We start from the raw sequence: 14,624 nt of genomic DNA, 5'->3' as shown, positions 1-14,624 counted from the left end.
AAATGTGACCCTCCAAAATTACATAGCATTGAAGAAAGTAAGTTGAAATAGCTCACCTACTTACAAGCACAATAGATGAGGCAGGTCCTATTCTAATACATATTTATGAAATTTCACAATTCCAAGGAGAAAGAGAACTTACAAAGACTTAGACTTACAAAGACTAAAAATTAGATCTCCTATAATAGAGTAAGAATCATTTTGCTATGACTTCTGATGAGCACAAATAAGTGTTAGATAATATGGCATGTGCAAATTTTAAGGGAAAATGATTTTGGATAGATAATCTTATGTCTAGTGAAGTTATTTACCAAGGATAAAGGTACCATAGAGAGAAGTTCTAATACGCAATTATCAAACATTTATTTCTTTGCTCTTCATTTCCTGATTTTGAGAAGCTAACTTGAGTATATATTTTAGCAAAATGAGGTTCAAACAAGATGGAATAATGTATAAAATCCCAGGATACAGTGCCTCTAACACAGAAGAACATCTAAGAGAAGTCTCATAATGACAAGTGTAAAGCATGCCTAGAAAGGAAATAATTCACTGTAGAGCAGAAGATCAAGGACTATGGGAGGGATCTCACTGGGAGAAAAGAGAATCCCTATATAATGTAATTGGAAAAACAAATTTGAAGAATAAAAAAATATGTTGCTTCTATAAACCAGTAAAAACAAAGGCAATAAAAAATCTCAGGAAAATTGAAAGCAAAATGACAAATGTTAAAATACAAAATAATTATATCACAACTCTAAACAACTGAAAGTAAAAGAAAATAGAATGAAGAAGAAAGGGAAAGAGAATGAATATGAACCATCTGGACTTGATGCTAGAAATATGTACTTTCAAGTGACATAGGTGTTATCACATTATACCGATCTATCTTGCTTCATTTATACCTTAGAGAGGAAAAAAAAAAGTGTCTAAACTTTGTTTTATCCAATTCATTTATACTTATTTTATAAATAAACAACTATTCTGACTTCCAAGAAACAGGAAACATTTCATACATTCTAAGGGACACTGGTTACTTGTTTTAAAGATGATTCCTGATGAGTGGCTTTTGACTCCATTACTACTATGTCCTATTCCTGCTGGCCCATGTGTTTCTAGACTCTCAGAGAACTGTGGCTGACTGTGTTCTGTTATACACCTAATGAAACCACCTAATGAAAATTCTGCCCTGTCATAACTGTAAAACTGTTTCTGGCAGTCATGGCCATAGCAAGTTTGCCACATCTAGAGTTGCTCAAACTGCTGGGAGCTATGAACCCTATTGATTGATAACAGTCAGTAAAGTCTTAGTTTATGAAGGTCTAGGTTGTCAGATGTTACCTTGACATTAGATATACTGGTTTTAGAACAGGATCCCTAAAGACAGAGCTCCAGCAGGGAAATGCAACACCTACTACAGGATACAGGTTGTTGTGGATGAAAACTCAGCTTTCTTTGTTTTATATTCACTATTGGTATAACTCCCTATATATAGTAGGCACCCAAGATATGCTTAAACAAAGAGGGGGAGGGATAAATTAGTGATTGAGGAAATAATATTCTGACCAGTTAGTTTAGTCAGACCTATAACCTTACTGAACATTTCTCTCATGAATACCATTAGTAGGTATTCCTCACATGAGTGCTTAATACTTCAAAATGTAAATTGAAGTTTACTTTTCATAAGACTTTCAAGTGCAACAATTGTTTTGTCCTCCATTTCACCATTCTCCCAAATCTATATAAAATAAATGTAAGACTTATACCTGGCACACATTAAACACTCAGTAAAGATTAGCTGTTAACTATTATCATTTTTTAAGAGTTAGAGAATAGAAATAGAAATAAAGATTAAGGTAGAGATAGGTATACCACTAGCAATAGAGGAAAGAAGGAGAAAGGGAGAAAGAAGAAAGGGACTGGAAAGGCAAAATCAAATCAAATACATTTCTCATTACCTAAAAATTTAGAATTGCTAAGCCTGGAATAAGCCTGTGAAGATCTAAAACTTTTGGTCATTCCTTGGAACCAAATCCATTCAATTTGCATAACTAGTAACTTTTAACGTGAACTGACTTTGATTGTCTCTTCAAAGACTGAACCATAAACTTTGTTCAAGTTACTGAATAAAGCACACTATTTATAGTTATATATCGGTGAATTGGATTTCAAGTACAATTATTATTATTTTCTATGGGCAATACAGATTAATTACTCCACAACACTCAAGGTACAAGAAATAACATACTACTTTGCTTTTGTGCAAATCAAATCTAGGGATGAAGCCATACAACTTGACTAACAGTAAGTCCAATATCTTCCTGCATTCTTTCTTAGATTATGGCAGAACCTACAATTACACTGCCTGGAAAATGGGGGAGAGGACATTCTGCTCATTGATCTGCTGTCTTAAATTGGTGAAAATGTTCTTAGAATATAGTCTAAGTTCTTTCCACCCATGGAACAAAATCTAGAACATGAGAAAACAGAAGCATGTAGGGGAAAACAACTTTGCATCCTTTAAGTGATAAATCTAAAATATCAAGAGAAGACAGCAAAATATTTCTTAATAACTCACTTGTTACATGTGCAATATGAAACATTTGAGTAGAAAATGATCACTGCCCACCCCCCCACCCCCCCGCCACCAGTTCCTTCCCATTCCCTTTCTTAAGTGTCCAAGAGTGTTTGCATTGAGGGCTGGTCAAGACAATTAGAGAGCCAGTGAGAATAAGATGTTCCAAGAGATTTCAAAATATTATTAATGACATCTCAATACAGTGCCTTCTGAATCCAGAGGTGAAGGTTTTACCCTCACTTCAATAACTTGAGAATCATTTAAAAAGTTTTTCATAGTTGCCCCAGAGAATGTGCTCAGAATTTTAGATTCTACTTCGACTTGTACTCTTAGGTAGTAAAAGGAAGGAAGGCTAAAAAAAGACAAAAAGGACATAAGCGATGTAAGAAGTGGAAAGCAAGGAATGGAAGGACAAAGTAGGAAGGAAAAGAAGAGAAAAAGGGAGAGAGGGAGGAAAACAGCAAGGAGGGAAAAAATATAGGAAGGAAGGAAGGAAGGAAGGAAGGAAGGAAGGAAGGAAGGAAGGAAGTTCAATTTAAATAAAAGATGATTAATGATACAACAACCAGATTTCACATAGGATTGTAACAAACACAAATCCTATTCTAAATATCATATTGCCATTTATAAAGGGTACAATTTCAAAGTCTTTTAGGAAGTCTCGGATTTGAAGACTTGGCAGATTCTGATTAAGATTGTTTTTATTCAAACTTTACTTTGGCTTCAAACCATTAGCAAATATGAAGCCTCTTTATTTGAAAAAGTCCTATAAAATCATTGTAGTAATGGCCCTAAAGATGTTGAGGACTTTGCTCATTGAATTACAACACGCCATTTTTATCAGGGCCTTACGAAGAAATTTCTCCAGTTTGCAATAACAAGTTGTACTTTATCTTTTTTTCCATATATACTAAAACATGTAAGTAATGATATTACTTTTTTATGCTACATTTTAGAAAGGTCACAGCCATACCTGTGACTCTTCATGGGCATGTCCTGAATCTTGTGTACACCCAGGTTTTATACATCTCAGCAAGCTTGTTCTTGTGTCCTTATGCATTGTCTCAAAGAAATAGTGTCTTATTGCAAGTACAATATCACTAAGGTAAAGTTAATTTATATCACACATATAATTTAAAAATCACAACTAAGTATAATTTATATATGTTTCCTTCCAGAATGTTTAAAATAAAAACCAAAACATGCAAAGATAAATATGGCTTCTACACATACACACACAGCTTATATGCATATATAATATATAAGATATATCCCCCCTCATCCCAACATTTGCTTTGATTAAAAGGATAGATTTTATCCAGAAAATGTTTCAATCTAGAGCAACTTATTTTTTTGAAATTTTTAGGTAACAAAGGTTTTAGACCACTTAATGTAATAAATTCTTTGTTCCTCCAAATACTCATTTCATTCCAACACATACAGTACAGCAAAACAAACAAAAAAAAATGTGTTGCAGAATAAAATTTATAATGATATACTGGCTTTTACATGACTAATCTTAAAATGAAGAAACTTTTAGATTCATAATAATCAACTCTGTTTCCATTCAACTGTTTTCCATGAGAAATTCAAATCAAATTATGCTAAACAGCAATTAGTTATAAAGTCTTCAGAGGAATTATTTGGTTTTATTTCCAGTAAAAGCCAAGACTTCATAAAAGCCATTAATTAGTGTATCTTTTGTCTCAGCAGGGAAACTAAGAATTGAAGCCCTTGAACTTCATTTAACCTTCAAAAGTGTCTCTGCAGGTCCAACTTGAAATGCTATAGAGGAGTGGGGGTGGGTGACAAAGGAGAGAAAATATCTAGGAAAACCAAAATAAAAATGTTTTTAATGCAGTTTTTTGGACACTAGTTAAAGCATCCCTGCCAAATTGTAAAATTCCTCTTCTTTATTACCCAGTAATGTGTGCAGCAGACATTTCTGACTTTGACTTCATCTCCAACTCCCACTCCCATTACATAATTTTATTTTTATATTTGTTTGATTTTTTTCAAGAAGTATGAATTAAATATTCAAGGAATTTTCAGTTTTGTACCAGAACTCATCTTTATAAAGCAGTTTCATATGGACCCTCAGTATTAGTTCCTATTGCTATTGTAAGAAATTACCACACACTAAGTGGCTTAAAACAACTGAATTTATTATCTTTGAATTCTGGAGGTCAAAGGTCTGAAATCAGTTTCACTGAGCTAAAATTAAAGCTGTCCACAGGGCTGCATTCTTTCTGGAGGCTCTAGGGAGGAATTGGTTTCTTTGTCTTTTCCAGATTCTTATTGTCACTTGTATTCTTGGCTTGTAGCCATTTCCTCCATCTTCAAAACATATTACTCTAATCTCTGCCTCCATCATCATATCACTTTCCCTACTAACTCTGACTCCTCCTGTGTCCCTGTTATATGGACATTTGTGATTACATCAGGCTACTCAGATAATCTAGGATAATCTCCCAGTCTCAAAATATTTAACTTGAGTACTTCTAAAGGTTCCTTTTTGCCCTACGAAGTAACCATCACAAGTTTCAGGGATGAGGACAAGGACATAACTGTCATTATTCAGCCTACTATACCCATCCTCTTGTCCCCAAAGATTCACATCTATCCCACATGCAAAATACATTCACTCTTTGTCAATATCCCACAGAGTCTAAATAATTACAACATCAACTCAAAGTAAAAAATCTCACCTAAATACCAGCAGCTCAAACGTCTTCATCTAAATAATCTAAATCAGGTACGGATGACACTCTAGGTATGAGCCATTCTGGAGCAAAACTCCTCTCTATCTGCAGACTTGTGAAATTAGAGAATAAATGATCTGCTCCAAAAATACAATAGTGAAGCAGCACAGGAAAATAGTTGTAGACATTCCCATTCCAAAGGAAGAAAATGGAAGGGAGACAGGAATCACTGGTGCTAAGCAATGTCAAATCCAACTGGGTAAACTCCATTAGGCTCCAATGCCTGGGAATTACCCTCTGTGGTTTACAGTTCTGCCCTCAGAGACCTTACTCCACCTGTAAACCACTTTATTCCTGATTTCCATGGTCAATGAGTAGAGAATATTTGGTGGCAAATATCTATTTTCAAGGTTAGAAGGAAAATATCTATTTTGCCTAGCACTTAGTAACGAAATGAAACAATAATGATTTTTTTTAATGTATAATGTATAAGTGTCCCCACATCAAATTGCTCCCAGCAAAAAGTCTGCTTCAAAGTGTACCCAAAATAAAAAAAAAAAAAAGAGAGGGAAAGACCCTTGTTTCAGTAGGGCTGCATTAAAGCTGCTAGTATCAAAACACATCTACTAGAGTAATATATTAAAAAATTCTGCTACAGTTATCTACACCATTTCAGAAATACAGCAGAGTAAACCTTGTGTAATGAAACATTTTGTTAGGGCAGTTGTGTTTCTGAGCTAAATGCAATGATTACTTTGGGATAATCTAGCTTCTGTGATGACAGAGAAAATTTAGAACTGCCAAACCTCTTCTGCATAAGATATAGAAAACAAAGTATATCTGACTTAAAACTATGAATTTTAAATTAGTAGATGAACTAGTTAGTTCTAAATTTTTTTTCTGACCCCAATTTTTGCTGGATACAACTTCATTGGAAATCTTTATAATTCACAAGATTCATTGTTATAAGGTACACACTAAGGCAACAATTTATTTTGGTATTTACTTTGGATTAACTTCATGGCTAAAATTGAATATGAAGAATGGTCTATTTGCTTCAGATAAGAATTCTAACCAGAACAAAGTTGTGGTGTCTCTGAAATGTGACCCATCTCTAAATCTAATTCAACAAGCTAGCTCCAATAATGGAGGGGGAAATTTGGCCATATGACATAGGTAGAGCAATAAGTTATAAAAATTAAATTATTATAATGAAATATAACGATAAGGAACAGTACTGTTCACTCTATATCCAATTTAGAATAAATTAGAACAAAGTCAGACAAGTGGATCAGGGCTCTAAAGCATGAGGCATGTTCTGGTCTATTTATTACCTTAAACTCCCTCCCTATGTAATGAGTATTAAGAGGTGACATATGTAGGCCTGCAGTTGAAAAAAATACCACATTATGTTGAAAGATTTTGTCGAAATGACCTCCAAATTGTTACACAGTGGATTTGTGTCTCACTGAAAGCAGGGCATCTTTACTGAGCGAGACAGAATAATCCCTAATTTCAAAAAGATAAATGTAAGAAGTTGAATTATTTTCATAATCATATATCTTTTTAAAAAGTCTTATACAGTAGCATTATTTTTAAGAAAAGAAGATTGACCTTTGATTGTTTTGTTTCCTGCTATGTCTTTGCTTCGTTATGTGTTTCTGTCAGGAGAGAAACATGTAGCAGATCCCTGCTACCTTTAATGCCATCTTCCAACCCCAGATCCCTGCTCTCAGCACCCATAATCTCTCTGTTCTTTAACATCTTGGTGTTGCCCAGGTCTGCTTTAATAAACCTTGGTGCTTAGAAGGATTTCTACCAGGTCCACATATGGTTATAAAACAAACAAAACACAAAAGCCACCACTAACAGAAATATTTATTAATGGTTCACTTTCAGCTCAAAAATGTATAGCTTTTTCAGAAGTGTTCATTCTAAAGGAGAGTGTGTTATGATATATCCACCAATATCATATGGGTTATAAATTGCTTCTGGCATGGCTGATTTTTGTTGAATTCATATAAAAAATAATACATTGAGTCAAATAAATATACCAAAATGCTGCTTGTTATCTTTAAATTTTAATGTTCTTTTGTGCTATTTTCTGTTGTTTTCAAAAAAACAAAAACCAAAAACCAAAAACCTAAAGTTAAGACAGAGTAGCTACTTAAAAATATTTATTGACCAAGTAATTTTAATTATGTCTCACTTGATTTTCAATATGATTCAACTTTAAAACATCTCAGTATAGGTTTTAAAAATTAGTATCTATAATAATTCTGTTAATTACAATCTTTCCTACCACAGATAATACTGAAGTCATGACAGTTGAAACTGTATTGTTTTTACCTTGAGTTGAAAATCTAAATCGCCTGAAGCAGTTTGAAATATAATGGATTACACTGTTGTGTCCAATGGGTTTACATCCTAAAGGAGAGCCGAAAGAAGCAAATCAGTAGGTTGAAAAAAAGACCATCTTATGTGGGGGATTTTGGCAGGGCAAGGGGAGATGTAGCCTTTTTTCAGATTCTTTCATACTCCCAACCCTTTTGTCCTTGAGATAAAGCTTCCTAAATCAGAATTGTTAAAATTTTTAGAGAAAGAATTTGAAAGGACAACTCGCTGAACAGAGAAGAGAGATTTCTGGTCTAGTTTACTTGTAGGCCCAAAGGGGAGAAGAGAAGAATAAGGTCACAGGAAAGTAACAACAGTAGTCTGCCTGGATAGTTAGTACAAATGCCACAAAAGAATATCACGTGCATAAAAGTGAAGAATATGGAGTTCTACAGAGACCAAAAAGTCAAGTCAGATAAGTTGTAGGATACAGTCAATATTTAGTTACTTTTAAAATGTATGCACTTGCTAATCAGATTCACCCTCACCTTATTCAAAGTGGGATAGTAGTTAAGTTTACATATTCAACAGGTTTTTACTGCAGGACTTCATTGTCCTAGGCTCTGTTTAGGTGGCAGATATCACAAGTTGAGACAAAGTAGATAACATGCCTTTCTTAGAAAAGTTACAGTCCACTTACAGTAGGGCAGGAAAAAAACCCTAAAATTGAAGGGGTAACAGGGATTCTAAATTCTCACAGACAAAGAGCCAAAAGACATAAATGGTAGTTGGGAGGAGAATGCAGAAAAACAGGAAACTTTGAAAACTCACATTTGCCATAAAAATCTATTAGATCATGGGGTGCCTGGGTAGTTCAGTGGGTTAAGCAGCTGACTCTTGGATTCGGCTCAGGTCATGATCTCACGGTTTGTGAGTTTGAGCCCCACATTGGGCTCCACGCTGACAGCACAGAGCCTGCTTGGGAATCCCTCTCCCTCTCTCTCTGCCTCTCGGCCTCTATCTCTCTCTCTCTCTTAAAATAAATAAATAAACTTAAAAAAAAAAAAACTATTAGATCAGGTTAATCCAGACTGAGCCTTAGCAAAATTACACCTATCTAACAAAAGCTATCATTGAAGCAACCCCAGTGGCTGGAAGAGCATTCATTATTCTTTCATCAGTAATTCCCATGATTCACACAAGTGTTCTTCATCAACTGATTTATTGGGCCAAACATTCAATATTATCAGGTAATTCCAACTCTTATCAAATCAGTGGAACTGTTATGTAAAGCTTTCTGAATAATAAGTGAGCTATAATAAAGAAACAAAAACAAGTCCAGGGAGCTCACAGAGTTAAAGAATGATCATAATACAGTAACCATGGAACTATAAATAAAATTGGCACATAAATGTACTGTTATCCAGTTCACTCACTCATCTGCATAGTATTGCTGTGTTCTGAGGAGACATAACTTCTATGATACAATAAAACTACTTAGTCATGCTGATGATAGTGGATAATAGGACAGAGAGTATAATCTCCATCTCTGGGAGGCCATCAACTAGATTCCTTCATATAATATCCATATCCCTCTCCCTTCAATAATCTGAGGTGACAGAAAGGAGAAATTTTGTCTAAGAGTGCATTTTGTAGTATATTTCAGAATAAATATAGACCTTTTTCATCCTCCCATATATAAAGTCATTTAAAATGAGAATGATGATCAAAATTTATATGCTGAAAAGTACAGAATGCTTATGAAAGAAACTGAAGATGACACAAAGAAATTTAAAAAAAAAAAACATTCCATGCTCATGGACTGGAAGAACAAATACTGTTAAAATGTCAATACTACTCAAAGCATTCTACACATTTAGTGTAATCCCTTCACAGAGTTAGAACAAACAATTCTAAAATTTGTATGGAACCACAAAAGACCCCCAATAGCTAAAGTCATGCTGGAAAAGAAAACCAAAGCTGGAAGCATCACAATTTCAGTCTTCAAGCTATATTACGTGGTATTGGCAACTGGCACAAGAACAGACACATAGATCAGTGGAACAGAATAGAGAACCCAGAAATGGACCCACAGATATATGGCTAACTAATTTGCAACAAGCAGGAAAGACTATCCAATGGAAAAAAAGACAGTCTAGGGGCGCATGGGTGGCTCAGTTGGTTAAGCTGCTGACTTCAGCTGAGGTCATGATGTTGTGGTTCATGGGTTTGAGTCCCGTGTCGGGCTCTGTGCTGACAGCTCAGAGCCTGGACCCTGCTTGAGATTCACTGTGTCTCTCTCTGCTCCTCCCCTGTTTGTGCTCTGTCTCTCAAAAATAAACATCAAAAAAAACAAAAAAAAAAACAAAAAAACAAGAGAAAAGATAGTTGCCAGCAAATGGTGTTGCAAAAACTGGACAGCAACATGCAGAAAATGAAACTGGACCACTTTCTTATATCATACACAAAAATAATTTCAAAATGGATTAAAGACCAAAACATAAGACAGGAAACCGTCAAAATCCTAGAAGAGAAAACACATAGCAATCTCTTTGACCTTGGCAGCAGCAACTTCTTTTTGTTGTTGTTTTTTAATGTTTATTTTTGAGAGAGAGAGCGTGAGAGTATGTGCGTGCATGCTAGTGGGTGCTCAACACCCCAAAACAACTAACCAGTGAATAAATGGGCAGAAGACATGAATAGACACTTTTTGAAAGAAGACATCCAGATGGCTAACAGACACATGAAAAGGTGCTCAACATCATTCATCATCAGGAAAATGCAATTCAAAACCATAATGAAATACCACCTCACACCTGTCAGAATGGTTAAAAGTAACAACTCAGAAAACAACAAAAGTTGGCAAGGATGCAGAGAAAGGGGAACACTTTTGCCTTGTTGGTAGGAATGCAAACTATGCAGCCACTCTGGAGAACAGCATGGAGGTTCCTCAAAAAACTGAAAATAGATCTATCCTGGAACCCAGGAATTATACTAGTAGGTATTTATCCAAAGGATACAAAAATGCTGATTCAAAGGGTCACATGCAACCCAATGTTTATAGCAGCACTATCAACAATGGACAAACTATGGAAAGAACCCAAATGTCCATCGACTGGCGAAGATAAAAGAAGAGGTGGTATACACACACACACACACACACACACACACACACACACACACACACATATGCACAATGGAAAATTTCTTGGCGATCAAAAAGAATGAAAACCTGCCATATGTAACAATGTGGATGGAACTAGAGTATATTATGCTAAGCAAAATAAGTCAGTCAGAGAAAGACAAATATATGCTTTGACTCATGTGGCATTTAAGAAACAAAACAGATGAACATAGAGGAAGGGAAGGAAAAGATAAAATAAGATGAAAACAGAAAGGGAGGCAAACCCTAGCGTTTCAACAAAATGAAAGTTGCTGGAGGGGAGGTGGGTGGGAGGATGGGCTAAATGGGTGATGGGCATTAAGGAGAGCACTTGTTGGGATAAGCACTGAAAGTTATAAAAATGGGATGAATCACTAAATTCTATTCCTGAAATCAATACTACACTATATGTTACTAACTTGAATTTAAATTTAAAAACATCTTAGGAAAAAAAAAGAAAAATAAATAAATAAAATGAGAACGACGATTAGGAAGTAACATAATTAAAAAATAAGGCGTATCTGGGTGGCTCAGTCGGTTAAGCGTCCAACTTTGGTTTAGGTCATGATCTCACAGTTCCTGAGTTCAAGCCCCGCATCAGGCTCTGTGCTGACAGCTCAGAGCCTGGAGCCTGTTTCAGATTCTGTGTCCCCCTCTCTGTGCCCCTCCCCCACTCATGCTCTGTCTCTCTCTCAAAAATAAATAAACATTTAAAAAAATTTAAATAAATAAAAAGACTTCAGATGTTCTCTACATTATGGTTGTTAAAGCAGGAGGGCCAATGAATGTGTTGAATTAAAAAACCAATAAGCAAGTAGATTGACTCACTAATTCATTTAGATATTTACTAAATGCTTTCTCCACTTCAGACACAGATTCCTCCCTCATAGAAATCAGTATCATGGTCCACATCCTAGCAGGGAATACATTAAATACATAGTTACAAGTGTCATGAATGACACTGAAAAAGGATCTTAAATATGGAAGATTTCTGCATTGTGTCTGGGTAGGGAGGCTGAGGGATAGAGGGAAAGAACATAATCAGAATTTCCAGAAAAATATGGGGATGAAGAGAAGGTAGTGGTATGTTTAGTTTGATAAAGCTCCAAAGGTGATGCACTCCAACTGAAAACCTCTGCTTGGAGCCTACATAAAATTTGAGAGCTTTAAAGAGAACCTTCTGGGGCGCCTGGGTGGCTCAGTCGGTTAAGCGTCCGACTTTGGCTCAGGTTGTGATCTCGCAGTCCGTGAGTTCGAGCCCCACGTCGGGCTCTGTGCTGACCGCTCAGAGCCTGGAGCCTGTTTCAGATTCTGTGTCTCCCTCTCTCTCTGCCCCTCCCCCGTTCATGCTCTGTCTCTCTCTGTCTCAAAAATAAATAAAGGTTAAAAAAATTTAAAAAAAATAAAGAGAACCTTCTTCCAACTATACTTGGTGTTCTATCTCCATTAGCAAAGAGGAAAGTAAGAGAGGAAAGAAGTAAATTATTTTGGTAGGTGACAATAAGTTAATTTTCTTGGTGTACCATTACTGGCTATTTCTGGAAGTGGCAAAATCAGGATCATATTCCCTGGGAGCAACTCCTGATCAGCTACTGCCTCATTTCTTCTGTATCTTTGTAGCCCCCCCATACCTGAATCAACCATCTAGCCCCACCTGCACACCAGTCTAGCTCCAGTACCCACAATAAATGCTAGCTGGAGCAGCAAGAATTTGAAAAGCCTTCATCTTACCTTCTACTGGGACTTGGAGGCTATCAATCGACTAGTCTGGGACCTACGTAGCTGATATTATACCCTATTTCTTCCACAATGGCTCAGTGTGTAGATCTGGGCTTCTGCCTTAATATGACTGGTGTCCCCTTCAGAATGGAGCTATTTCCAGAACCTCTTCTCTTGTTCTCTTGCTAACTCACCTGGCCATTGCCTTTTTCTAGGTGGCTGGACTTTGCTTTTCATGCCTCTGATCTCTGCTTAGGGTCCTTTTGTAAATAAGCAAATTTCCTACAACCACCACATAATTCCAGCTCACTGTACAATAACCTAGACTTTCCCATTTCTGGGCCTTATTCATGCATGAGATATTGATGTTGCCCCCTATTATGCCTTGAAGTACTTGCTGGACGTCACTCAAGGTAGTATCAGCAAGGTGATTAATTCTCACAATTTACAGCGGACACTCTTGGTGGTTCTTCTTTTTATTTTTAGGGTAGTTGCTTCCTAAAGGCATGACTGTTATTAAAACTGACTCTGAGGGGCACCTGGGTGGCTCAGTCAGTTAAGCATCCAACTTCAGCTCAGGTCATTATCTCATGGTGGGTTTGAGCCCTGCATCAGGCTCTGTGCTGACAGCTCAGAGCCTGGAGCCTGCTTTAGATTCTGTGTCTCCCTCTCTCTCTGCCCCTCCCCCACTCATGCTCTGTCTCTCTCCATCTCAAAAGTAAATACACATTAAAAAAAAAAGTTACAAACTGACTTTGAAATAATAAAATGGCACCAGGTCACTGAAAATCACCTGGGTTCCACCAGTGGTTGTTCATTGACATCTTTTCCTTCTGCTTTCTGCTGAATAAAACTAAGGTCTATACATCTGAATTTGTTCTCTGACTTGCAAATAGAACTAGAATGCTTAACAGACAAAATCTCAAATTCCTCGTATTCAATGCTTATGTGCTAGGAAAAAATAATTTAAGACTTGTCTTCACCGTCAAAACTATTCACGGGCACACCAGAATCACAGAATTAAGTCTATGACAAGATGTTCTTATATAATATATTGGCTCTCTCTGTAACCAGATTGTGACTTCTTCCTGCCAGCCAAAAAGCTGATATATTCTTGGAAATGTCTCCTACAGAATTGTTTTTTTTTTTTTAAAGATAATTTACACTCTAGGAAATTATTTTGTCCACAAAAGAAACAGATACATTCTCCCTTAAAGGACAAGACCCCACCCTCCATCTTTCTCTTGTATTTACAGACATCAAATTTGCCAAATAGCAGTGTATGGTCTGATTAGAGAGATGGCTCTCCCTGTTTCTATGGGAAGTATTGCTATTGTATTCTTATTATAGAAAAGAAGTTCTCAAGGCTGGCTGCACACTAAATCACCTGCAGAGTTTTTAACAAATCCTTGTAATACCTATGCATCACCCCCCAAGGACTGATTTGAATGACCTAGGAGGGGCCCAGGCAGTGGGATTTTTTTTTTCCAAAGCTCCCCCCAGGCAATTTTACTGTGACCCAGCATTGGGAACCATGGCTACAGCATCAGTTTGTCTCTGTCTTCCCTTGTTATTGAGCACTGGAATCCTGGGTACCTTTACAAAATATTGATCTCAGGTATTTTCACTTTCTAACTCCCAAGTATTACCTTCAAGCCTGCCTAGATCAGGCACAATAAACTTGAATGAGGCCCAGAGGAGAATCAGCTGCAGGGTGACCATCCTTCTATCTTAGACCCCAGGAGCCTTCCTGGAGGTTTCCTCAGTCTCTCTCTGTCTAAAGCTTTGGAACAGATGGATTGTCTTAACCAAAATTTTGCTATTTTTAATTTTTTTTGATAATTTAAGACAAGATTCTCTCCTCATGCTGCGCAGAAGCCTTCAGTGGGTCTCACGGCAATCTTAAATCCTACCAAGTACAGATTATTCCTCCCTCCTCAGTGAATTACCTAGCACCAACTCCATCCTCCCTTTATTTTGTCATATCTATTTATCTCATCATCTTGCATCCCCCAATAAATGCAGGATTTAGTATTCTTTTTAAAAAAATTTTTTTAACGTTTATTTATTTTTGAGACAGAGAGAGACAGAGCATGAATGGGGGAGGGTCAGAGAGAGGGAGACACAGAAT

The 14,624-nt window shown here is 36.4% G+C and overlaps 1 pseudogene; it reads right to left on the bottom strand.

Moving 5' to 3' along the window:
• LOC115519863 overlaps positions 1-14,215 on the bottom strand; it is a 97,249-nt pseudogene extending 83,034 nt beyond the window's left edge.
• Between the last annotated feature and the right edge of the window lie 409 nt (positions 14,216-14,624).

Source organism: Lynx canadensis, chromosome C1, assembly GCF_007474595.2.
Source record: "Lynx canadensis isolate LIC74 chromosome C1, mLynCan4.pri.v2, whole genome shotgun sequence".
Taxonomy (NCBI): Eukaryota; Metazoa; Chordata; class Mammalia; order Carnivora; family Felidae; genus Lynx; species Lynx canadensis.
This window is presented reverse-complemented; position numbering and strand designations above follow the sequence as displayed.